Here is a 27,954-nt window from a genome sequence, read left to right as displayed (position 1 = left end):
TCCTCAGATCTCAGCTATCTGAGGAGCTAGGATTACAGGCATGAGCCACTTGCACGTGGTTGTCATTTTTATTTTAAATAATTTTTCTCTTTTCTTTAATTTTGAAAAACATGTTCTTTAACTACAGCATCCTATGGATTTATATATGTGGGCATATACATATTTATATACATATACATTAGTGTTTAAAGAATGAAATGAAAATATCATTAATATTGCACAGAAATAATTTCTGAAGGCAAATTCAGATTTATTCTAATATCCTAGGTGAAATTTTCAAGATCAAAAATTTCAAATTTAAAAGATATTCCACAAGTTATTTTGTAATTACAACTGAAACAAAACAATATTATACTGGAAAAACATGGCAGATTCTGTAATGTTACTAATTCTTTCCCTTGTAATATGTACAGATGCCAGAGTATATATGGAACAATACATTGAGAAAGGAAAAATTTCTTTTGTTTAATACCTAACAAAAATTCATAATTTTAACTTTACTGTGAGAAAGGCCTCAAAACTGAGGAACACTCTACACACACAACAGATACTTTAAAATAGTCCAGATAAAGTAAGATAATATTGAGCATTTGTCATAGATTGATGACGATAACATCAATGATAACTTAATGGAATGTGAAATACTGAATCAGTTCCGAGAACAAAAAAAAAAAAGGGTACTTGGGAGAATCGAGTGAAAAGTAGCTTCATTAGTTACACAGTCTACTTAATAAGTTTTGTCACCATGACTATGTAAAGTATTAACATTAGGATATGTTTGTGGTTACGACAGAGGAATTCTTTATATTCTTTCATGGTTATTCACTTTAATCAAATATTAAGTATTTTTCTCTCCATCTGTCTAAACTTTTCAATCAAATCTGACTTTGGCAAAGTAGCAGGGTATAAAATTAACCCTCAAAAAATCTGTATGCCAACAATGAGAAAAGTGTGGCTGAAATTAGGAAAGCAACTCCATTCGTAATAGCCCCACAAAAATAAAATACCTAGGAATTAATTTAACCAAAGAAGTAAAGGACCTCTATGATGAAAACTTTAAAAACTTAAAAAAAGGAAATCAAAACAGAACTTAGAAAGTGGCAAAAACTCCCATCTTCCTGGATTGGAAGGATGAATATCATGAAAATGGCAATAGTTCCCAAGGCTATCTACAAATTCAATCCAATACCTATCAAAATTCCAACCTCATTCTTCAAGGAAATAGAAGAGGCAATCCAAAAATTCATGTGGAACAATGAAAGACCCCAATTAGCAAAAACAATCCTCAACGGAAAGAACACTGCTGGAGGAATATCAATACCAAATTTCAATCAAAACAGCTTGGTACTGGCACAAGAACAGACCTCAGATGAATGGAATAGAATTGAACACCCAGAAATGAACCTACAGACCTGTAGCCATCTAATCTTTGATAAGGGAGCTAAAAAAATAGAATGGAAAAAAACAGCCTCTTCAGTAAATGGAGCTGGCAAAATTGGTTAACTACTTGTAGAAAACTAAAGCTGGATCCTTATATATCACCCTGCAACAGAATCAACTCCAAATGGATCAAAGACCTCAGAGTCAAAGCAGACACTCTGAAAACATTACAGGATGGAATAAGAGAAACCCTAGGTCTCCTTGGCACAGGCCAAAATTTTCTTAAAAGAGACCCAGAAACACAATAAATCAAAGAAAGATTGGACAAATGGGATTGCATGAAATTGCAGAGCTTCTGTATGACAAAGGACATAGCTAGCAAGATAAATAGAAAGCCCACGGATTGGGAGAAGATCTTCACTAGACATACAACAGACAAGGGTCTCATATCTAAAATATACCTGGAACTCAAAAAATTAAATCCACCAACAACAAATCTTCAAAGAAACAATTGTCCAATAAATAAGTGGGCTAAAGACTTAAAGAGAAACTTCTCTGAAGAAGAAAGAAGGATGGCCAATAGACACATGAAGAAATGCTCAACCTCCCTAGCCATAAAAGAAATGCAAATCAAAACAACATTGAGATACCACCTCACACCAGTTAGAATGGCAAAAATCAAGAACTCTAATAACAACAGATGCTGGAGGGGATGTCGACAGAAGGGAACCCTACTGCAATGTTGGTGGGAATGTAAACTAGTTCAACCACTTTGGAAAGCAGTATGGAGGTTCCTCAAAAGACTCCACATAGAGCTCCCCTATGACCTAGCAATCCGACTTTTGGGCATTTACTCAAATGTTCACAAACAAGACCACACTAAAGTTACCAGCATGACTATGTTTATTGCAGCATTATTTACTATAGCTAAGATATGGAACCAACCCAGATGTCCCTCAGTACATGAATGGATCAAGAAAATGTGGTATATATACACAATGGAATCTATGCCTCCATCAGAAAGAATGGCATTGCCCCAGTTGTTAGGAAATGGAAAGGCATGGAAAAAAATTATATTAAGTGAAGTAAGCCAGGCCCAAAGATACATAGGTCCCATGGTTTCCCTTATTTGCAATAACTAGTATATGTCTGAGTCAAGCAGAAAAAGTTCAGATATGTTGATGTTAGGGAAATGAACCCTAAGATATGTATTCAAATGTTTTTTTTCTTTCCTGTGATTGTTTCTAACACATTTATAAGATTATTTCTTTGTTTCTTTGTATGTCCCTCCCCCCCCCAGTATAACCCCTGCTTTCACTGTATTTGATGTCGGTATAATTTGTGGAGGGGAAGGGGAAAACAAATCGTTTAAATAGGGATACAGGTGGACCCATTGCAACAATGAGATATACAAGTCAAAAAAGAACTTTACAACTTTGGGGGGGATTGGGTGGGGGGGCAAGGAGGTGGAGGATGGGATGGAAAGAGGAAACAAAGGAGGAGGCTACAATGCTTGATAAGAAATGTACTCATTATCTTGCCCATGTAATTGTAACCCCTCTGTACAGTATTTTCACAATAAAAAAAGAAAAATTAAGAAAAAAAAAGAAAGTAACAAATCTGTATTTACTTGCGTGAGTTTTCATTCATTCATTTATCCAATTGGGTATTCCCATATTCAATTGTCCCTGAATGAAATACACAAATGTACAAGTAAATATTGACAGATTATCTACTTTTCAATAATTGTAAGTAGTATTGTAATATATTCAGTATAGTTTCTTTATTCTATAGCTTTATACCTGTTAAATTACATATTTAATGTAATCCATTTTTCTGTTTAAGTATATCCAGAAAACTCACATTAACAAAAATATATTAAAGTCAAAGTAACATATTATATTAAAGTCTAACTCTGGATCTTACATTTATTTTGCAATAAACAATTGATGTCTTAACAAATTTTAATCAAGTTGATTATCAAAATTTTTGATTATATTACTTATTGTTCACAAATTGTCAAGAAGTAAAATAATACAATCTAAAATACTTGTTAGTACAGTGATCTTTAAAAGAAATACTCTTTGCTCTACTGTTCTGTGTTTAGTTATCACTAAAAGGAATGCATTTTCCAAAAGGGCTCAGTCTACAATGACAGAATTATAAGTAAAATACTTTTGGCATTTATATTCTAGTAAAACAAAATTACATCTGTGTGACCATAACAACATCTTTCCCTCAAATAATTATAAATCATGAAGATTTCAGTGACTAATCTATTAAAACATGGAGTGTGTATAAACACCATAAATATATGAAAACATTTAATTGAGAATATAGACCCATCTGTTTGTCTTGTATACTCTGAGTTACTACAAGAATTGATTTCTGATTTGAAATTTGCATTCCCAAGGGCCATGGATTGTCTATCACTTTGCTTGACAAAGTAACAGACAACCTGACAGTTGTCAGAAAGGATTTCTATGAGCTTCCTAAAAATAAGAAGAAAGCACACACTCTTTAGATAAGTGCCCAGAAGAATGAATCAAGAAGAATGACAGTTTCATTTTGAAACATACTTAGAATTTATATAAAATTATGATTAATTTATAGAGGCATCTTGAATCAAAACTGTAGGTGATTTCACATTTATGGATCTAAATGAAGATTATCTGCTTTCTTTTTACTCCCTACTATAATTTCTAAATGCATATCATAATACCTTTCCTTTCTACCATGGTTTATATTTCTGCAATATCAATATCATCTAGTAATAAATTGAGTTTGTTTTCATATGTTTATTTGTCATCTTTATAGTTTCCTTGATGAGGTATTTTAGTATTTTCAAACTCTGATATGCATACCTTACAGAAGTTTCTTGTACATTATATAAAATTACTTTTAGGTAAAAAAGTAAGATCTGAATTTACTCATATGACCACATTAAACTTTATAGTGGTACAACTGAGGTTATCATAATAACCTACCAACATTTCTTGAACTATAAATATGCCCTTTCATAAATGTCTCTCCTATTATACTATTCATTTGAATATATATTAAATTGTTGAATACTAGTCTCTCATTTGCTCTTCTGAATGTCATCTGAAATATCCTAAGCATCTAAAGGTCGATAATGTTAAAATTAATATTTTCAACTGCCAGTGTCCTCTGTTTGTGAGAGACATGTAAAAGAATTCTGCCAAATATTTAAAATTTCATATAACCTGTTTTGAAACGCATTACTCTTCTATGCATTCTTTCTATTTCAAAGCCATAAGAAGACATTTTCACTTTCTACTACTTACTTAAAAATATTATTTTAATATTCATTATTTTAAAACTATTGCTTTGAAATATAAAATATAGAAAGTCTACCATAATTGAAACTCTTTAAAACATATATTATGAAAAGGTATATATCAGATAAATAAAGTTAATCTGTATAAAACAAATAATTCAACAAATAGCTTGAACCATACAAAAATAAGTTTGTAGAAAGTTTTGCAAAATCTTTTGAGCTTTCTTTTACTTGTCTCATGGCACTTAGCATTAATTTCTCTCAATCACATAGGACAGACTATGATCTCTGTGAATATGACTGTTTAAAAATTGAGACTAAAGTTTGGAGATTAGAAGGTATATTTAAAAAAAAACTATTCACAGCAAAGCCAATGTCTCAATAAAACTTTTTTTAATTTCTTAATTTCATACATTATGTTCATACATTATTTTTATTAAGTACAAATTTATTTGATTAATCTTTGGAAGAGATATGTTTACATTGCCTTTTCCTGGTAGCACAATGTTTAATTCTTCACACAGAGAGATAAACTGTTAATAAATGCCATAGTGAATGTGGCTATCATTTTCACTTTAGTTTCAAGTCACTTTTATAGTCTTCATTTTTTTTCTTTAATGAACTAATTAGTTGGCCTCTAAATCCACATCCAATTCAAATATATATTATCTAATATTTGGACATCTTATTATGAGTGGAACTGTTGTTCAATTCAATTTTTTACAAATTGCGCTAAGAAAATTTTATAAGGAAATTGGGAGCCATGACAGTTTTAAAATGATCTAGGGTCATGTTTGCTTCCATGAGTAAAATAAAAGCAAGACAATGTGCAACAAAAGCAGATTAGAAAAACCATGATTTGTGTACACTCAGAAGTTAAATGGAGGCCTTACAAAGCAATTGCTACTCTCCGTTTCTTCAGATATGTGCAGACATTCAACTATAGGAACTTGCTAAATGTTTAACGAATGAAAGGGTAAGAGTGTCAATTTGAAGCAATGAATACAATTAGATTCTCTGGGTTGGGTTAATTGAATTTCCCAATGGTGTAAAAGGAATCAGAAGCCAGGAGGATAGGGGTCCAGTGCAAATCTAACTCATATTTAGTTGATAAGCCCTTTACTGCTTCAAGTCACTTTCTTCCAGAAGCTATTTTTCAAAAGTGAAGGCTTGAAGAAAGCAGTCCTGAATGTGAAGCATACCTGTGCCAGAAATTATGGAAAACAAAGTGAAAGGAACTACTTAACACTCTGTGATTTCAGTTTTATATAATCCTAGCTACTCAAGAAACTGAGATCTGAGGATCATGGTTCAAAGTCAGAGAAGCTCATAAAACTCTTACCTATAATTATCTGTCAAAAAATGCAAACCAGAGGGTTTGTTTGTTTGTTTTTCTTCGTTTCTGTTTTTGTTTTCTGTACCTTTAGTCTTGTTTGTAAATTTATCTGTTTGCATTTTTTGGGACAAATGGTGAACAAATGCAACAGGGATATTCACTAGACATGTTGAAAATGAACTACACAAATTGATGTAGGAAGGTAGACAACAAATGGTAAGTTTAATGTACAAAATATATAGATTGATAGTAAATTTGTCAGACTTAAGGTTTGTGCAAGAAACCAATCACTTTTCCTCATGGGTAATTTTAAATAAAAGTCTTCAACTGTCTTTAACTTTTCCATAAAGCTTTTTTAAATATATAATACAGTAAGTCTTAACATCTTAGAAACTGATGCCAACATTATTTGAATCAATTGTACACTTTTTGTTCTTGCCAGATCACTGGGACTTGACCAGCCACAGTAACAAAAAGTTAACTACCAACTACCAACATGTAAAATGAAAGAATACCTGTAATTAACGGTCAAAAAATGCAAACCAGAAGTTTTGTTTGTGTGTTTGTTTGTTTTTCTTTGTTTCTGTTTTGTTTTCTGTATCTTTTGCCTTGTTTGTAATTTTATCTGTTTGGGTCATAGTAGTGGGCACAGAAAGCATGGGACAAAGGGTGAACAAATGCAGCAGTGATACTCACTAGACATTATGTTAAGTATGTACTACACATGGGGCTGAGAAGGTGGCTCAGTATAGAGTGCCTTGCATGCATGTGGCCCTGGGCTCGATTCCTCAGCACCACATAAGCAGAAAAAACTTGAAGTGGTGCTGTGGCTCAAGTGGTAGAGTGATACTAGCCTTGAGCTAAAGAGGTGAGAGTCGGTGCCCAGGCCCATAGTTCAGGCCCCATGACAGACAAAAAGAAAAATAATAATAACCACATAAATTGTGCGTGGTGAGGGGAGGGAAAATCTGGGAGAAAGCTAGGGAAATGATAACACTATTAAAAAAAAAACTCTCCTCATTGCTTGACTTATGTAACTGTAACCCTTCTGTATATCACCTTTACTTATGTAACTATCCCCTCTGTATATCACCTTTATAATAACAATATATATTAAAATAAAATAAAAATCCATACAAAACAAAAAGAAAACCCTTTATTTTTGTAAAAAATAAAAATGCCAAAATGGAGCTGTGGCTCAGGTGATAAAGTGATAGCTTTGACACAAAAGCTCAGTGATAGAGACCAGGACCTGAGTTCAAGCTTCAGGACCAACACAGACCAAAACACACACACACACACACACACACACACACACACACACACATGAGAGAGAGAGATAACAATTTAGAACCTGAATCCAGGCATTCAGTTGCAAACAGCATATTCAAAGAACATTGTGTATCTTCCTTAGGGGTTAAGTTGTTAAAGTCAGGACTGGGAGGTCACAGAGTTGGGAACAGTGCCTAAAGACACAGACAGAGCTGGCTGATGGATATACTGCTGCTCGGTCAGGGGATCCAGAGCCTGCAGACAAGGGGTGGTAGATGCCAATATCATAACTTCTGCCATGTCTGCTTGTGGAAATTTCAGTATCACTTGGGTGGATTTACCATAGGTCAGACGTTTTGTCACTAGTATCTGATCAGACTCAGTGCATGCAACTGCTAATAGGAAGTTCCATATCTGTGCCGAGTATACCATATCATCTGTCTTTAGGTGGGTTAAGGAGTTTGTTCAAAATGCACAAATCCAGTGTTGCATACCATTTGATAGCTAATCTCTGTTTTATAAAATGTGATAAACTCAAATTATACAAAATGGTGATCCATATAGCTTTACAATCCAAAAGCTATAATTCAGCTAGGCTGTAGCATCCAAGCTCCAAAGAGGAGAAAAAGATATCAATGAGGGAGCTTTTCAGAGACAGTGAGACAAAGGACAAAGGACAAAGGAATGCAACAATGATACTCACAATACACTATGTTGCAAATGAACTGTACAAATTGCGGGAGAGGAGTGAGTGGGAGGTGGGAGGAGGGAGTAAACGAGAAGAGAGAGAGAGAGAGAATCCTAAAAAGAAAAGTTAACAAATATGCTAAAATTACATGAATATATGAAAAAACTGCTAATAGAGTGTTTAATAATTAGAGTAACTCTGAATCCATGTTTTCCTGAAATAATCCTGGGTTACTGTTTCTCCATATAATTCTAATTCTAATTTGATCACAAATTCTTTTGGTTTGGGGAACAACAATATTATACTGTTGTTATAAGGTTAAGAAAAATAATCCATTTATACTATCAGACGACATATTTTGTTTCAAAGTCAACAAACAACTCGAAATGTTGAAACTAATTCTACTTCAGAGTGTCTTTGTCAAATTATTTGAGGGATAGTCAGCTGTTGACTTTTAATACATTGTTAGAGTACAGAAAACTAGATATAAAAAATGTGAGTAGATTTCACAAATCCCAACTTGTGTATCATTTTTTATCTCCATTTCAATGGCCTGTTTTTTGTTGTAAGAAACACCTGTCAGTAAAAAAGAAAAGTTAACTGTTTTATTTTAGAACACATGGTTACAATTATTTTTTTTTTCTTTTTGTGGTTGTGGGACTTGAATTCAGGGCCTGGGCACTGTTCCTGAGCTCTTCAGCCCAAAGCTAGTGCTCCTCCACTTTGAGCCACTGCACCACTTCTGGTTTTCTGGTGGTTTATTGGAGATATGAGTCTCATGGACTTTCTTGCTCCTGCTGGCTTTGAGCTGTGATCCTGAGATCTCAGCCTCCTGAGTAGCTAGGATTGCAGGCATGAGCCACTGGCACCCAGCTCTTAAAATTACTTTTTTGTCAAAACAAAAAAGATAAACTAAAAGAAGTGATTTTGTATTTTAAAAATGGGAAATTACGTTATTTACAAGCATTTTGCAAAATGATATTTGAAATGATAAAGCATTTCAGCAGGCACAAAGTCCTCTTTGAGTCCTATCATATCTCTGTGAGGTTTGTGAATTATTGTATTGAGACACATTCAGTTCAAATTCTTAGCAGTAAAGAAGTTAAAATTTGGAGGCTAGTGCTTGGATCTGCCTTTAAACACTCATCTGCAATATACATCTTAAATTCCTGACAATAACACTTTCTTAATTGGAAAACTCCTTTATTCTTATCACATTCCAAAACAAACAAATTCTTTTGTACCAGGCCAATATTTCTATTAAATATCATCAATAGTAAATTCTCATTCATAGATTTCTCTATATTATACTCATTTCTTTTCTCACTCTTCTATTTATTCCAAAGAAAATTCTTCATTTTACTATATATTTAAGTTATGGTTTTCAATTAGTGATGCTTTTCTTTTCATGTAAAACCAATAGAATCTATACCCATTTTAAGAGAGTCATTTCTATAAATTAAGATTTCAATGTCTTTTTCAAAGCCTTCTCAATCAACAACCTTATTTATCATTTAGCTATTAAAAATAGAGCATTTATACTGATTCCTCCCACTGTTTCCTCCTACTTTGCTTTTCAATGCTATCAATAATAGACAAGACCTTAAATAAGGGGAAAGTATGTAGAAATAGGTGGAAAACAGAACTGCAAGCACAAGAATGGGCAGAATCTGGAATTAGGCAACAATTTTGGTAACCAGGCAAAGGAGTTGCATTGCGAAGGAGGCACAAGAATGAGGGAACATATATTGGCAGTAACAACTGCAACAATGTTGATAATAGTTAATCTAGAGATGGGCAACATTCTGGGCAGAATTGCAAATTACTTAAACAAAAAAAAGTCACAGACTTAGGGTCACATTCTCAAACAGAATTTAGCAGACTGGCTCAGTGCAAGAGTAGCTCTTAAAAACCAGGAGAAAACAATTGTGGGTGCCAAAGAAAGTAAAAATGCTGAAAATGTCTGACATGCCTGTTCTTAGTACCAGATGGGGTCAAAAGGCTTGGAAAATGCCTTTTTTTTTTTTGGTTTGGTTTTATTTTCTTCTTTTGGTTGTGGATTATTTTTTCATCCTTTGTTAATTTTTTTTTACTGTGAAAATACCATACAGAGGAGTTACAATTACATGGGCAAGATAATAAGTACATTTCTTATCAAGTATTGTTGCTTCTTCCTTTGTTTCCCCTTCCCATCCCTTCCCCTCCCCCTCCCCTCTGCCCCTCCCCCCCCCTCGCCAAAGTTGTAAAGTTCATTTTTCAACATAACTTGTATATCTCATTGTTGCAATGGTCCACCTGTATCCCTATTTAAATGATTTGTTTTTGTCTCTTCCCCTCCACAAATTATACCAACATCAAATAGAGTGAAAGCAGGGGTTATACCATGGGGGAGGAACATACAAAGCAACAAAGAAATCATCTTATAAATATGTTAGAAATAATTGCAAGAAAGAAAAAACATTTGAATATTTATCTTGGGGTTCATTTCACCTAACACCAACTTATCTGACCTTTTCTGCTTGTCTCAGACATATACTAGTTATTGCAAATAAGGGAAACCATGGGACCTATGTTTCTTTGGGCTTGGCTTATTTCACTTAATATAATTTTTTCCAAGTCTTTCCATTTCCTAACAAATGGGGCAATGTCATTCTTTCTGATGGAGGCATAGAATTCCATTGTGTTTATATACCACATTGTCTTGATCCATTCATCTACTGAGGGGCATCTGGGTTGGTTCCATATCTTAGCTATGGTAAATAATGCTGCAATAAACATAGTTGTGCTGGTAGCTTTAGTATGGTCTTGTTTGTGATCATTCAGGTAAATGCCCAAAAGTGGGATTGCTGGGTCATAGGGGAGCTCTATGTAAGTCTTTTGAGGAACCTCCATACTACTTTCCAAAGTGGTTGAACAAGTTTATACTCCCACAAACAATGCAGTAAGGTTCCTTTCTGTCCACATCCCCTCCAGCATCTGTTGTTATTAGAGTTCTTGATTATAGCCATTCTAACTGGAATGAGGTAGTATCTCAATATTGTTTTGATTTGCATTTCTTTTATGGCTAGGGAGGTTGAGCATTTCTTCATGTGTCTATTGGCCATCCTTCTTTCCTCCTCAGAGAAGTTTCTCTTTAAGTCTTTAGCCCACTTAATTATTGGGCAGTTGTTTCTTTGTAGATTTGTTGTTGGGGGATTTAATTTTTTGAGTTCCAGGTATATTTTAGATATGAGACCCTTGTCCATTGTATGGCTAATGAAGATCTTTTCCCAATCAGTGGGCTTTTTTATTGATCTTGCTAGCTATATCCTTTGCCATGCAGAAGCTCTGCAATTTCATGCAATCCCATTTGTCCAACCTTTCTTTGATTTGTTGTGTTTCTGGATCTCTTTTAAGAAAATTTCAGCCTGTGCCAAGGAGACCTAGGGTTTCTCCTATTCCATCCTGTAATGTTTTCAGAGTGTCTGCATTGACTCTGAGGTCTTTGATCCATTTGGAGTTGATTGTGGTGCAAGGTGATATATAAGGATCTAGCTTTAGTTTTCTACAAGTAGTTATTGGTTGTGGATATTAAAACCAGGATTACAGTCTACCACTTGATCTACAGGCCCAGACATTTTGTTGGCATTTTGTTATTGAGACAAATTCTCATTAACTTTGCCTGGGGGCATGTCTAGAGCTTGATTGTTCTTATCTCCCTCTTCTGTATCTGAGATTGAACAGGTTTAAGCAACTACACTTGACTTAGATGTTAGTTTGTAGGAGGAAATAAAGTTTTTGTGAACAGACTACTCAAAAGGTATGAGACTGCAGAATTTTCAAAAGATACATCCCTTTACTGAAGCCACTAGATAACCACTAATGGTAAAAGAAAAACAGGTAGCAGAAAGTCCATTTGTGGCTTTCTTCTGAAGACTAGAATTAATGGTAGGGCACTATTCTGTAGTGATAGTGTAAGATATAGTATATAGGTAGTTTTCATTAGGCAGCTGATAAAGAGAACATCACATACTATTCAGGTAGGAGAAGAAGTTTATTTGCCAAACTACTGCCCCTGCCATGCATGGTGGAGAGGCATGGCTGAAAAGGAATGGGGGACCCACCCCTGGGCCAGGACTTATCTAGGCCAGGGACAGGAAGAGGTGTAGCCAGGTGGGGAAAAGGTGTGGCCACACAGGATCCGGATGTGACCTCAGGGTCTGGGACCCTCCTAAGGCAGATGGGAGGCATGTGACCAGACATGGCCCAAGATGTGACCTAGCAGGAGGGAAGGTGACTACTTCCAGGTCTGCCAGTTACCTAGGTAACAGATACTGGGTGGGAACTTAGCCAAGAGGGAGGGAGGTGTCCCTGTGCAGACCCTACAGATAGCAAAGACGGAAATCCACAGTAATGGAAGATACGTGAAAGTTCTTCCTTTTCAAAATCTAGGTGATCACTGTTATTATTATAGCACCCATATTTCTGAAGTACAAAATTCTTGACCTAAAAAATGGTTAATGGAAAGGTTAATGATAAAACAAAAATAGTTGAGCAGAAATAAATGGAAGTAGCATTTTCATTCATCTTAATATCATTTATCTTAGTATCATATTATCATTATTAGCATATGCTATTTTCTCCTTAGAGAATACATATACACAAGGGAATGATATTCAGCCAAAAATGCCTGGAATCCTGTTATTTGTGACAACATGGTTCAAAATGGATTTTTATATAAAGTGAAATTTATGAAATTCTAAACCAATAAGAAATATAAAAGCTTTGGTCTCATTAAAATTAAAGAATACCTTCCACAATAAGATCTTTTGTTCTATGAAATCTAGGCTGATATAAATAGTCAAATTTCAAAATACAGTATGTGAGAAATATAAAGAAAAAGGGAGACTATAGTGTTATAGGTAGAGGAGATTAGCAAGAGAGAAGGGATAGGGAAAAGTTTGATCAATGGTTACTGAGTGGCAGTTAGGAACAGGTTCTCTGCTCCATTGAACAGCACAGGGACCGTAGATAAGAGAGCACACTATAGCTTTCTTGAAAACTGGAAGAAACAATTATGTATGAGTAGGTAGATACATAAAGGCAGAGTCATACATTACTTCACTTTACTTGTATTGATACACCACCTATCTCTCATTAAAATGAACAATTTTGTGATTTTACTAAATCATGTGATTTATAGTATGAACTCAAAATAAATTCAATAAAAATAAAAGAAAAATTGTGCTATAGACAATCATGTGAATAATTCCATCAGGTGTCTAAGTTTGTTTTTCTTGTATTTTGCTTTTATATATCACCAGGGATAAAATGATTGCTATCATCAATAAAAATCAAGGCTGTAGGGTTTTTATTAATATGATAAGAAGATTATGATTGGCCTTCCTTTATTAGCAATGGCCAAAAACTCATATAATTTAATAAATTCATTACACAAAACAATTAATGAAACTCAGTTGTTATTCTAAGAGCCTATTTTCAGTAAAGTCAATGCTACCTCATCTTCAATGTGGTACCAGTACATAGAGGAGAGAAATATACCAACTGGTAGATATTATCAGTGGCTCCTCTTCCTTTTTTCCCCAACCAAAAACATGTGATTTTTTCCTCTTTTTTGAACAATATTTAAGTCACCATTAACATTAACATTTGTTTCTGCCTCTTTAGAAATCACTTGGCAGCAATTTTAAAAATGATAGTGGGATTATTTAGAAAACCTCATGTCCCCTGGTTTTTTTTTTTTGTCATTTTTCATTTTCCTAATAGCTGTGTAAAAAGCAAGCTCCTAATTTTATATGACCTGAGTTTAATTAGCTTGCCAAAGTCTCATAGTATTATCTATAAATGAACAAAGTAAAAAATAAATGGTAAAACCACATTCATAACACAACTATAAAGCATTCAAATTTCACAAAATCTATTTCAACAAATCAAGTTCAAATGGCTTTTTAAAATTTGTTTTTGTTGTACAGGTGATGAACTGAGGGCTTACAGTTACAATCCATATTAATCAAAACAGCTTGGTACTGGCACAAGAACAGACCTCAGGACCAATGGAATAGAATTGAAAACCCAGAAATGAACCTGAAGACCTATAGCCATCCAATCTTCTATAAGGGAGCTAAAAAAATAGAATGGAAAAAAGACAGCCTCTTCAGTAAATGGTGCTGGCAAAATTGGTTAACTACTTATATCAGGTAATAAGTACATTTCTTTTCTTTCTTTCTTTCTTTCTTTCTTTCTTTCTTTCTTTCTTTCTTTCTTTCTTTCTTTCTTTCTTCCTTCCTTCCTTCCTTCCTTCCTTCCTCCCTTTCTTCCTTTCTTCCTTCCTTCCTTCCTTCCTCCCTTTCTTCCTTCCTTCCTTCCTTCCTTCCTTCCTTCCTTTCTTTCTCTTTCTCTTTCTTCTTTCTTTCTTTCTTCCTTCCTTCTTCTTTCTTTCTTTCTCTCTCTTTCTTTCTTTCTTTCTTTCTTTCTTTCTTTCTTTCTTTCTTCTCTTTCTTTCTTTCTTTCTTTCTTTCTTTTCTTCCTTTCTTTTTCCCAGTCCCAGGGTTTGAACTCAGGGTCTGGGCACTGTCCCTCAGTTGCTTTTGCTCAAGGCTAGCACTTTACCACTTTGAGCCACAGACTCACTTCCAGCTTTTTCTGTTTATGTGGTACTGAGGAATTGAACCCAGGGCTTCATGCATTCTAGGCAAGCACTCTACCACTAAGCATTCCCAGAACAATGTCACCTATTCTATTATTTTCTCCCAGTTTTTTTCCCCTCTCCCCATGAGTTGTATAGTTCATTTTCAGCATAATGTGTAGTATCACTGTTGAATTAGTACACCCTTTGTCTCATTATTTCTATGCTTCCCCTTACTCTCCCCCAAACAGATAAACTTACATACTAGACAAAACGTACAGAAATAAAATACAGCCTCAAAATGGGGAAAACAAAACAAAAATCACAAAAAGTAATATAAACACGTCTTGTTTCCATTTCTTGGAGTTTAATTTGATAAATATCATTTTGAACCTTTGTAATCCTCTTCTAAGAATATCCTCCTTTGGTCTGACTGTGTGAATGTTTAAAGACCAGTGCTTATTTCATTTAATATAATTTTCCACAAGTCTTTCCATTTCCTTATGAATGGAGCAATATCATTTTTTCTGATGGAAGAATAACAAATGATTATTTTTTTTATTTAGAGAAAAGGCATTTAATTTAAAAAATAGTAAGTATGGATTTCAGGGAGGCTAGGTACCTTGCCAGTAGGTACACTGAATTAACAATAAGAACAAGAACAGGTGATAGGGAAAAAGTTTCATCAAAACTATCAGTACCCAAGAAATATACTCATCACCTTACTCATATAATTGTAACCCCTCTGTACAGCATCTTTACAATAAAATAAAATTTTTTAGAAAGAGAGGAAAAAATCAGTACAGCCAGGGAAACTAACTAGCACAAGGATGGCAAAGCCTTCACCTTCTTTTTTGGCGGGGGGGTTTCGGTCGTGGGGCCTGAACTCTGGACCTGGGCGCTGTCCCTCAGCTCTTCAGCTCAAGGCTAGCATTCTACCACTTGAGCCACAGCACCACTTCCGGCTTTTTTCTTTTTCCTTATGTGGTGCTGAGGAATCGAACCCAGGTAGCCAAGCGCTGTACCACTGAGCTATCTTCCCAGCCCAAAGCCTTCACCTTCTTAATCTGTTTGTCTATGTATAAAACATCCTTTAGAATTTTGGTAAAGAGTTTGATCAGAGTTTTATTGTGCAATCTATGGTCAAAATAAATGTTCTGGATAAGCTGGGCACTGGTGGCTCACATTTGTAATCCTACTTACTCAGGAGGCTAAGATCTGAGGATCACCATTCAAAGCCAAGGCTGGAAAGTCCTAGAGACTCTTCTCTCCTATTAACTACTCAGAAAAATATGCAAGTGGCCACTGTGGCTCAAAAAGTAGAAGGCTATCCTTGAGCAAAAAAAGCTCAGGGACAAAGTCCAGGCTCAGAATTCAAGTCCTAGAATAGGAAAAATGTATTTTGAGTAAGTGTCTGAAAAGTATCACTTGAGTATGTATCCTTTATGTGGGTTTTAATTTTATCACTTTCTCTGAGAAATTGAAGTTCTGGAAAGTTTCTCTTCATAGCAGTGGAATGTGAAAGGAATTATTAGCCTCCTCTATTCCAAGTTCCACCTAAAGTACAAACATTTGCAAAACCAAAAATTTAAAATAAATCAAAATGCAACCAGTGAAAGAAATGATAAACATATATTTAATTATTTCCCCACCTTACACAACTAACTTGAGTGATGCCTATCTTTCCTCTCATATTTTCTCTTTCCCTTCTATATTACCATCTACAAACACTTACATTTCAAAAACTTGGTTTAAACCTGGGCACCAATGGCTCATGCCTGTAATCATAGCTACTCAGGAGGCTGAGATCTGAGGACTGAGGTGCAAAGGCAGGCCAGGTGGGAAAGTCCACGAGAACTTTATCTCCAATAAACTACTCAGAAAAGGCTGGAAGTGGTGCCGGGGTTCAGTTGGTAGAGCACTAGCCTTGAGCCAAAGAAGCTCAATTGACTTGCAGTGTAAATAAACTTTCTGAAAAATGGGCTTGAGGTGTGTCTCACTTATCCTACATGCTGAAGTCCTGGGTTTGTTCCCCAGCTTGCTCACTTGAGCTCTCTCTCTCTCTCTCTCTCTCTCTCTCTCTCTCTCTCTCTCTCTCTCATGCACTCTCTCTCACACACACATAACTGTATTACAGAGTCATGGAAGAATCTGTACAATTCATTTATGTTAACATTTATGAATATGTGCTAAAAAGTTGTTATAAAGCAGGTGCTGTGTGTGTGCCTGTTATTTTCAGGTACCGAAGAAACAGAAATAGGCAGATCATTGAGCCTACTAGTTAAATATCAGTCTAGTCAACATACTGAGATATCCTTAAACAACAAATATATGTTGAAAAGAAGAAATAAGTTCATCATAAAGGTAAAATAGTCAAGTTTTAAAATATTAAAATTTTGGAAAATTGGAAATCCAGTCTTCAGTAATTAAACTCTTTATGTATGTATGTAACCACTAGTTCTTATCCAAGGCACACAATACTGTGGAAAGTGGCTACCAAAACCTGTGTATAGCATGCACTTCCAGAGAATGTAAAATTTTACTGGAAAATACTAACAAGCATATAGCTTATTCATCAGTAAAGAATCAAACACAATGGTCTCACTCTTCTAAAATTTCCTATACTTTGCTTATTCATTTCTCAGTCTTCAGTTACCACTGATCTATAGTTCTGTAGTTTTGCATTTTTCATAAGGTTTCATAATTGGAAGAATAATTCATTAGGAAGTATTTCCAGACAGACATCTTTAACTTAGAAGTACTTATTTAAGAATTATTAATTTGCTAGCATATAAATAAAATGAGAAGTGGGTCTGAGGCTTTTGATTTCCCCTCACTAATATTTAGTCCTGCAAATTGAAGAATTATAAAGATTTTACTATGTGAAGAACTCCTGGTTCAAACTTATATTTGCTATTCAAATAACAGTATAAATAATTTTTAAAGAAGTTCATCAAAGAGGTACATGAATCATCATAATTTTTCTTGATTTAAAAAGGCATTAAAAATCATTTGGGAGCTAAATAATCTGTGGTCATAAAAAGCACAAATACCAGCTCGATTCTAATAAAATATTGGTTGCATCTGGCTTCCTGACTTGTACCGTGACATTTAAGATATGTACAAATATACATATATATATATATATATATATATATATGTAATATATATATAGAGAGAGAGAGAGAGAGAAAGCACTTGCATTTCCATCTGCTCTTCACCACACATTCTAACACCTGATTTTATTTTCATTTGTTTTTATCTCATGTTTTACATATCATCTGGTGTCCTTATATAGATTAAAATCTCCTTGAGGACAGAAACTGTGTTTTTTCTCTATTACTACATGCAATATGACTTTAAGAAAAATGCTAAATGTTTAAAAGACATCATTTAAACCATGTATAAAAGGATCACATTTTATTATTCTGGTCAAAAATTGACTTTAGTTTTTAATCTATTAAATGGTAATAATTTAAACTAAATCTAATTTTAAATTGTATTTAACAGTAAAAACATACTCTCTTCTTTGCATGAGATTTAAAGTAATTCTTATATACCATAAGACCCTTTCAAATATTATATAATCTCCATATATATATATATATATATATATATGTATACTATCTGATACAAACTGCTGAAGAGATAAAAGTAAGCATGATTTTGACCTCAGATTTCTTACATTAGAGAATGATATTTGGTAGAAGTGTATATATGAACATTATTTTTAAAAAAACTTCAAAAGGAAATAAATTAATTCTATAAAAAGAATATAATTTTATACTGCTTTATATTCATGAAATTAAATTTCATGGTTAACAAAAAGTTCAAAACTGTCAATGAAGAAATGTCTTCAGCCTAATTAACGTCAATTTTTAGAAATATGAAGTGTGTGCTCTGACAACTGGTATTTCCAATTTAGAATAACAAAATCTTGAGACTAGAATTTGAGACAATGGTATTACCTGTTTTGTAATGAAATGTTTCCCATATTTAACACAAACCTTCAATGATGTACTTTGATACCTGTGTCCATTTACAAATTGTTGTTCTGTTGTTGCTGTACTCTGAAAAGAGTCAGCTATCACTCTTCATTTCACCTATGGTTGGTTGAGTCCTGGCAATTGCACAATAATACAGTCCTAGGAACAATCATGTCTTTGATAGTAGGATTAGATAGCTGAATAAATACTAATGTCAAAACAATGTGGAATTTTACTCATCCAAGGGAAAGAATGATATTGTACCATTTGTAAAGAAATGGGAAGATCTAGAAAAAATAATGATAAGTGCAGTAAGTCAGGCCTAAAGTGGCAAAGATGCATGTTTTACCTTATATGTGGAAACTGGATTTAGCTTATAAACTTATAAGTAAATATGAAAGTACATAAACATTTATTAACAAATAAAAACTCAAATAATGTAATTCCTTAGAAAGGCGAAGTCAAAGTATGGCAAAACAAAACACCAGGAAATGGGTACTCAAAAAGGATTGGGTGGGGATAATGGGATAAATGGAAAGGACAAGAGGAGACTGCAGTCAAGAATCCACTGTATACCCTACATAATTAAGAAGAGTGAGAAAAGGTGTGTGGGGGAGGGATGGGTGAGAATGTTGACCGGGGTGACATTGATCAATGTATATTTATAATCTGCTTTGTTAAATGGCAAACCCTTTGTAGAACTACTTAACAATGACAGTTTTTTAAGTGTATTTAAAGATATTGAACAAATGTGTCCTCTAGCTTCTACAGTAAGTTTTTCCAAACATTATGTCTTTCAAATCTACATTTAATTTTGACCTTTTCAACTTGGTCCATATTTATATACTGTATCAGATCCTAGAAGAATCCTTTCTGCTGTATTTAGAATTAAGCAATACTTTATTTCCTTTTAAAAACAGTTTCATTAAATTAAAAACCTCACATTCACCCAAGAACTTTCCTCAGCTTTGGTAAGTAGAGCAACAAATTTCTATCATAATTTCTCTTGTGGGGCTGGGAAGGTGGCTCAGTGGTAGAGCGCTTGCCTTGCATGCTCAAGGCCCTGGGTTCGATTCCTCAGCACCACATAAGCAAAAAGAAAAAAAGCCAGAAGTGGAGCTGTGGCTCAAGTGGTAGAGCGCTAGCCTTGAGCTGAAGAGCTGAAGGACAGTGCCCAGGCCCAGAGTTCAGGCCCCACGACCGGACCCCCCAAAAAAATAATAATTTCTCTTGTGATTAAATAGAGAATAAGGAAGGGAAACAGTACCAAATAATTCCTTGTTATTAGTAGTAAAAGTAGAGATGATCAACAAAAAACCTGTTTTTATAAAAGTATATAAACTCTACTAAAAAGTCTTCACATTCATATGTTTCTCATAAACATCTTATTACCCCAGACAAATTATGATCTTTCAGGCTATGTATCTTCAAACTTTGTTGAATTACAAATTACATTGTTTTTCAATCTTGAAATAGTACATAAATCTAACTTTATCATTAACCATTTTTAGTTGCTTTTCTAAAAAAAGTGAATCATAACCTATTTGTATGGTTGTGTTCACTAGAGGCTAAGAATCTGAAATTACTTAAATTCAACTATTTTGAAAGTTTTTTATTTTTTTGTTAATTTAATCTTCAAATAGTTGTGTATGGGAGCTAAAATTCAGAATGTCTTTATGTGTCTGCTGCATCTTAACCAGAGTTACTCCCTCTATCATTTTCCCCACACTGTCCCCTCACCCTGAGTTATTCCAAGTTTCCCCCTTTTCTTTTTCACATACATACACTGAGTATTATGACTATACGTATTCCCCATTCCTTTTGCTACCCATCAGCCTCCTCCTTCTATCCTATGGTTTATCTTCCTGATATTCCTCAAAAAACCTAAACATAGATTGAATCTAAGATCCAATGCTATCAGTCTTGGGCATTTATCCAAAAGATAACATGGTAGAATACAACAAAGCAACCTGCACATTCATGTTTATTGCAGTAATGTTCACAGTAACCAAGGTATCAAAACAGCTTAGATTTTTGTGGAATCCTAAACCTGAAAATAGTAATTATATTTATTTCTGCAGAATGGGAATAAGAACAAATCAATTATGATGTTTTTTATTATCACTATAGATAAAATCCATTGATAATGGCTATGCAATTATGTCAGGAACAGAATCATTTTAATGTTCTCCCAATGTGGTGATGCTCTATGCTGTGATCATAAAGTATGTTATACTAAATACTCTTCATGCTAAAGAATTATACTTGAGTTACAGAGTCACAGAGTAGCTAAAACATTAGTAGATAACCTTGTGACTGGATAGACCTGATTTGAATTACACGGTTATAACAAAATGTACTGTGCACTTCTGACAGGTAGACTACAAACTACATTGAAATTTGAGTCCAGAAAACAAATTAAATCCTGGATATAACTAGCTACAATTTATAGTAATTGGATTCATATCTTAACCATCCTTAAAGAAAATAGAATGATAGCAGAAAAGAAGTGATTCCTAAAAATTTCATCAGAAAACACAGAAAAATGAAGTGGTAGTCATTTCAGCTCTTTTCTCACTTTCCCTCACCTTGAGATATAATATGATGGATTGCATCATGTGTTAGAATGCCTTTCTATGTGGTTTATCTAGAAACTAAATGCTTAATCACAAATGTTTAAGTGGTCTCAAATTAATGCAACAGAATACAAATAAGTGCCACTTAAATGCATCACTTCTATAACACAATGTTGAATGAAAAGGGGCAATTTGAAAAAGTATGATGTTTCATTAGTAAAAATTTTAAATTTTTCAGAGCAAAACTTTTCATTTTAGGTATAAACTGTTAGTGTCAAAGTACAAAATGTTTGCATGAGAATTATGAGCATGGATTTTAATATTGTTTATATCTAGATTTATATCTAGAATTTAAAGATATGAAACCAATCCCCTAAAATAACTAAGGCAAATCATGAAAAAAGAGTTAGTGTGCTAGTGTTTAAAATTAAAATCTAATAATAAGCATGTATATTTCCTTTGATAGATAAAATGATTTTTAGATTTTTTTTCTCAAAGTACAGGTCTATCCAAAGTTGTTTTTTGTTTTGTTTTGTTTTGCTTCTTTAAGTAGGTATGGTAAACTGGACACTGGTGGCTCATACTGTAATCTTAGCTACTTAGGTGACTGAAATCTGAAGATTGTGGTTCAAAGCCAGCCTGGGTAGGAAAGTCCCTGAAACTCTTATTGCCAATTAACCATTAAAAAACAGGCAAACCAAAACAAGCAAACAAATAAACAACAACAACAACAAAACCATAGAAGTACAGCTACTGTGGTTCAAATGGTAGAGGACTAGCCTTGAGCAAGAAAAGCTCAGGGAAACTAAGAGAAAGAAAGAAAGAGAGAAGGAAGGAAGGAAGGAAGGAAGGAAAGAAGGAAGGAAGGAAGGAAGGAAGAAGGGAGGGAGGGAGGGAGGGAGGAAGGGAGGGAGGGAGGGAGGGAGGAAAGAAAGAATGAACGAAAGAAGGAAAGAAAGAAAGAAGATAGAAAGAAAGAAAGAAAGAAAGAAAGAAAGAAAGAAAGAAAGAAAGAAAGAAAGAAAGAAAGAAAGAAAGAAAGAAAGAAAGAAAGAAAGAAAGAGGAAGAAAGACAGAAATAGTCTCATGGACTTTCCTTGCTGGGCTGGCTTTCAGTCTCATTCTCAGATCCCAGCTGCACCCCATCCTGAGTAGCTAGGATTACAGATATGAGCCACTGGATCTGGCACCTGGCACCTAGCTTGCAGTTTTCAATTTTTAAAGTCAATTTTATGCCTGGCACTGGTGACTCATGCCTGTAATCCTAGCAACCCAGGAGGCTGAGATCTGATGATCATGATTTGATCTCCAAGAGCTGGAAGTGGAGCTAAGATTCAAGTAGTAGAGAGCTATCCTTGAGTGAAAAACCTCAGGGACAGTCCCTGAGTTCAAGCCCTAGAACAGCACACACACATACACACAATCATTTGTCATGTAATTTTCTGTCACATTCTCTAGAGCATATAATTCTCAGATTTGGAAAACCTAAAACAATCAAAAATCAAAAATCAAGTAATACATTTACATTTTATAAAAAGAATGGTTAAACCCCATTGAAACCCCATTTATAAATCAATTTAAAATATTTAGTACTAATAAAACTTCCCTGACCTGAAGTTTTTTTCCTAATATCATTACATCAGTCATATCAGTGAACAAGAAAGCTGGAGGCCCATAACACGTTATAACTATCTGAAAGGGAGTTAGTGGATGTAAGTAAAAACCAGAGTGATGTTTTATGTTTAACAAGACAAAGTAGCAGAATATGATGAAAATGTATAATACAAATATATAATGTCATAATGAAAACACTATAAAAATTAATATGTATCAATAAAAATCAGAAGTCTTGCCAATTTTCCCCTTTGCAGCAGATATGAGCTCAATATTGTCAAGGTTTAATAGCCACTGCTGACATTAGATTATATGAAAAAATGCCCAACAGAATATTCTTTTTCCTGAATAGATTTTATTCTTTTTTTTTAAAATAAAATTACATGGTACATTTAAAACAGTAATAATAAAGACAGAACTCTTGTGTCCTTATCTTGGGGTTCATTTCAACTAGCATCAACTTATATGGTCATTTGTACATGGTTTTTGAGCTTTTCAGCTCACTGGATAAGATTATCCTATATGGAAACTAATTATTGCAAACAAGGAAAACCATGGAACCTAAATTTCTATGATTTTTTCCAAGTCTTTCCATTTCCTAACAAAATCAGCGGTGTTGTTCTGATGGAGGCATAGAATTCCATTGTGTATATATACCACATTTTCTTGATCCATTCATCTACTGAGGGGCATCTGGGTTGGTTCCAGATCTTAGCTATGGTAAATAATGCTGCAATAAGCATAGTTGTGCTGGTAGCTTTAGTACGGCCTTGTTTGTGATCATTTGGGTAAATGCCCAAAAGTGGGATTGCTGGGTCATAGGGGAGCTCTATGTGGAGTCTTTTGAGGAACCTCCAAACAGCTTTCCAAAGTCATTGAACAAGTTTACATTCCCACCAACAATGCAGTAAGGTTCCCTTCTGTCCACATCCCCTCCAGCATCTGTTGTTATTAGAGTTCTTGATTATAGTCATTCTAACTGGGGTGAGGTGAAATCTCAATGTTGTTTTGATTTGCATTTCTTTTGTGGCCAGAGAAGTTCAGCATTTCTTCATGTATCTATTGTCCATTCTTATTTCCTCTTCAGAGAAATCTCTCTTTAAATCTCTACCCCACTTATTAATGGAGCAGTTGTTTCTTTGAGAATTTGTCTTTGGGTGACTTTATTTTTTTGAGTTCTAAGTATATTTTAGATATGAGGCCCTTGTCTGTTGTAAAGCTAATGAACATCTTCTCCCAGTCTGTGGGCTTTCTATTGATCTTGCTAGCTATTTCCTTTGCCATGCAGAAGCTCTGGAGTTTCATGCAATCCCATTTGTCCAATGTTTCTTCGATTTGTTGAGGTTTTGGGTTTCTATTAAGACAATTTCAGCCTGTGCCAAGGAGCCCTAGAGTTTCTCTAATTCCTTCCAGTAATATTTTCAGGTGTCTGCTTTTACTTCGAGGTCTTTGATCCATTTTGAGTTGATTCTGGTGGAGGGTGATATATAAGGATCTAATTTTAGTTTTCTACAGCACCATTTACTGAAGAGACTATCTTTCTTCCATTCTATTTTTTTTGGCACTCTTATCAAAAATTAGGTGGTTATAGGTCTCCAACAGATTATTCTCCATCTCATTGAAATATATTTTGAAGCATAAGTAGGCAGTATTGTATAATCCTTATTCCTATGTTAAAAGATTATATGAAAGCTGCTGATAAGCAGAAATCTAGAAACTTGGACGGACTGAACACAATCGATAAGCACTATATTAGTCTCCAGAGGAAACAAAGTTGAACAGTGACAGGCTGTGTTGTTGACTCAGAAGTCTTTTTACCTTTCAAAACTTTCCTCAGTTTCTGAAATATAATTTCAAGGTAATCGTTGTCATTAATATCAACAAAAGAATCCTTGGATGTACAGTACATTTTAAACCATATAGGCAATATTTGTAAAATTCCTCCATGAAGTTGTGATGTCATTTTTCTTTCATGTAATCTCATTCATTTTTTACTATGGAGTAAAATGACTTCATCTATGTTTGATGTAAAGCTGTTTTTCCACAGCTTGCTTTTGCTCCACAGCTTAACCTATGCAATTCCATAATAATATGCTCTTTGGGAAAGACACTTCTTAGTAGAGCCCACACCATGTGACTGCAGATCCATGAAGCCCATCCTACAGATACTTTCCACAGAGCTGTCTCTCAATTTCAAAATGCTTCTCATTTATTTCCCTATTTCCTTTCCAAGACTGTGTTAGAACGTTTGAGAGAGGGTATGAATATTTATAAAGATACTCATAAGTTTTTGACCTGGTAAATTATGTTCCAATACATTTGGCAGGTGAATTATTGGATGGCAAATGTATTTAAGAAATTAACCTGGCCGGAAGTGGAGAGCCGCTGATTGCAGAACTGAGCAGGTGGTACATGATAGCTGATATGCAAAATCTTGTAGAAAGACTGGAGAAGGCAGTGGGCCGCCTGGAGGCAGTATCCCATACCTCTGACATACACTGTGGGTATAGAGACAATCCTTCAAAAGGAACAGCTCCATATGTGCAAGCCTTTGACTCCCTGCTTGCTGGTCCTGTGGCAGAGTACTTGAAGGTCAGTAGAGATTGGAGGAGGTGTGCAGAAACATGTAGAGATGGTCTGTACAGGTCTGAAATTGGAACGAGCTCTCCTAGTTACAGCATCTCAGTGCCAGCAGCCAGCCAATAATAAGCTTATCCATTTGTTGGCACCTATCTCAGAGCAGATCCAAGAAGTGATAACCTTTCGGGAGAAAAACCAAGGCAGCAAGTTGTTCAATCACCTGTCAGCTGTCAGCGAGAGAATCCAGGCCCTGGGCTGGGTGGCTATAGTTCCCAAACCTTCCCGCTATGTGAAAGAAATGCAATATTTTAGACAAACCAAGTCCTCAAAGAATACCAAGATGTGGATAAGAAACACGTGGACTGGGTCAAAGCCTACTTGAGTATATGGACGGAGTTGCAGGCATGTATCAAGGAGTTCCATACCACTGGATTGGCCTAGAACAAAACGGGGCCCATGGCAAAAGAACTGAGTGGATTGCCATCAGGACCCTCTATTGGATCAGGTCCTCCTCCCCCTCCACCAGGCCCACCTCCCTCACCATTCCCTACCAGTTCAAGCTCTGATCACTCTGCCTCCCCCTCAGCACTGTTTGCACAGATTAATCAGGGGGAGAGCATCACACATACCCAGAAGCATGTATCTGACGATATGAAGACTCACAAGAACCCTGCCCTGAAAGCTCAGAGTGGCCCAGTACGCAGTGGTCCCAAACCATTCTCTGCATCTAAACCCCAAACCAGCCCATCTCCCAAACCAGCCACAAAGAAGGAGACAGCTCTACTTGAATTGGAGGGCAAGAAATGGAGAGTGGAAAATCAGGAGAATGATTCCAACCTGGTAATTGATGACACAGAGCTGAAGCAGGTGGTTTACATATACAAGTGTGTCAACACGACATTGCAAATCAAGGGCAAGATTAACTCCATTACAGTAGATAACTGTAAGAAACTTGGTCTGGTATTCGATGATGTGGTGGGCATTGTGGAGATAATCAATAGTAGAGATGTCAAAGTTCAGGTAATGGGTAAAGTGCCAACGATTTCCATTAACAAAACAGATGGCTGCCATGCTTACCTGAGCAAGAGTTCTTTGGATTGTGAGGTAGTGAGTGCCAAATCTTCTGAGGTGAATGTTCTCATTCCTACAGAAGGCGGTGACTTTAATGAATTCCCAGTCCCTGGGCAAAAGTTGGTCACCACAGTGACAGAAATTGCGGGATAAGCCAAGTTCGAGTGGGTTCTTTGCTCTCTCCCTTCACACCATGGGATAAATCTGTATCAAGACAGTTCTTTTCTAGATTTCCTCTACCGTTCTGCTCTTAACTGCTTCTCTGCTTGGAGAAGCCCAGCTACCTGCCTTGACTGAATATACTTCAGGCTGAGATTTGAGGTGGGACAGCAGGGCAGTTGATCTTCTGCAGAAAGGTACAGCTTCTCCACATCAGCGCGGCCATACCACCATTCTGGTCTTAAGGGACTGCACTCCTGGACTCTGGGATGTTTCAGCTCTCAGCTTTTTAGGGAAAGGGTTATTCTACCAAAAAAAACCTCATCCTTTGGGAAGAACAGCAGTCCCAGGAATTAATACAGAATGTGCACACTACTGAATCTTTTTCTAACAGTGAACATGGAGATAGTAGAAGCTGGTGTAATTTCTGATGGTTCTTCCAATCATACTAACTTCAAGTTGACAAGTGAGGAGAGGGTTTCCTGGACCAAAAGCTGAGGCATGCCCATCTAGCATTCCTTCCAAGCAGACTTGTCTCCTAGCAGCATTCCAATATTCTGCATTCCATCCTGAGTCCACATCAACCGAGACACACTAGGTTCTTGGGTCCCAACTGCAGTCGTACTTCCCTGGGTCTTGTGCCCTTTCTTTCCTCTGATATCCCTGCCTACCACCTTTCTACAGAGGTGATTTTTAAGAATAAGAAAAAGGAAGCTGGGTGCTAGTGGTTCACACCTGTAATCCTAGCTACTCAGGAGGCTAGGATCTGAGGATCACGGTTAGATGTTAGCCCGGGCAGGAAATCCATAGGACTCTTTTATCTCCAATAAACTACCCTGAAAAAAGCTGGAAGTGGAACTCTAGCTCAAGTGGTAGAATGCTAACCTTGAGCAAAGAGTTCAGGCACAGCACCCTGGCCCTGAGTTAAAGCCCCAGAACCAGCCGAAAACAAGAATAACAAAACATGCCACTCCAAGAATCATATTTCTCCCTTCCTGCTAGATGCCTGCCATCTGTCTTTGTGGCTGCTGATTATGCTCAACAGTTTAGGGCTTTGGTCCAGGCACATGAACAGAGGACTAAAAACCTCCACTGCAGGTTGGTTTAGGTGTTGGTTTATGTAAGAATCTTGCACAGCACTGCAAGTGTAAATTTCAGTTTCCCCCCTCTTGAACACACTTAGCAAAATATGCAATTTTGGAGGGGTGGGAAGAGAGATTGTCCTGTGACTTCTATGCACTTCCTAAGGCCTATGGAAATAAACCTTTATGTACTTAAAGTTATACAGAAAATAGAACAAAGTTAATACAAAAGAAAAAAGAAATTGACCTTTGTGAACTCATTATGAAAACTAGGCAAAAAATGT

The 27,954-nt window shown here is 35.5% G+C and overlaps 1 long non-coding RNA gene and 1 pseudogene across 1 annotated transcript; one reads left to right on the top strand and one right to left on the bottom strand.

The window, feature by feature from the left end:
• On the bottom strand, positions 1–27,368 carry LOC122111864. Its single transcript, XR_006148056.1, has 4 exons — positions 27,214–27,368; positions 16,725–16,728; positions 1,413–1,422; positions 1–14 (listed from the first exon to the last, which is right to left on the bottom strand). It is a non-coding gene; the product is annotated as an uncharacterized LOC122111864 (long non-coding RNA).
• LOC122111863 lies at positions 23,198–26,600 on the top strand (annotated as a pseudogene).
• Positions 27,369–27,954: the final 586 nt, after the last annotated feature.

This window comes from Dipodomys spectabilis, unplaced genomic scaffold (assembly GCF_019054845.1).
Source record: "Dipodomys spectabilis isolate Male_0828 unplaced genomic scaffold, ASM1905484v1 ptg000089l, whole genome shotgun sequence".
In the NCBI taxonomy this organism is placed as follows: Eukaryota; Metazoa; Chordata; class Mammalia; order Rodentia; family Heteromyidae; genus Dipodomys; species Dipodomys spectabilis.
This window is presented reverse-complemented; position numbering and strand designations above follow the sequence as displayed.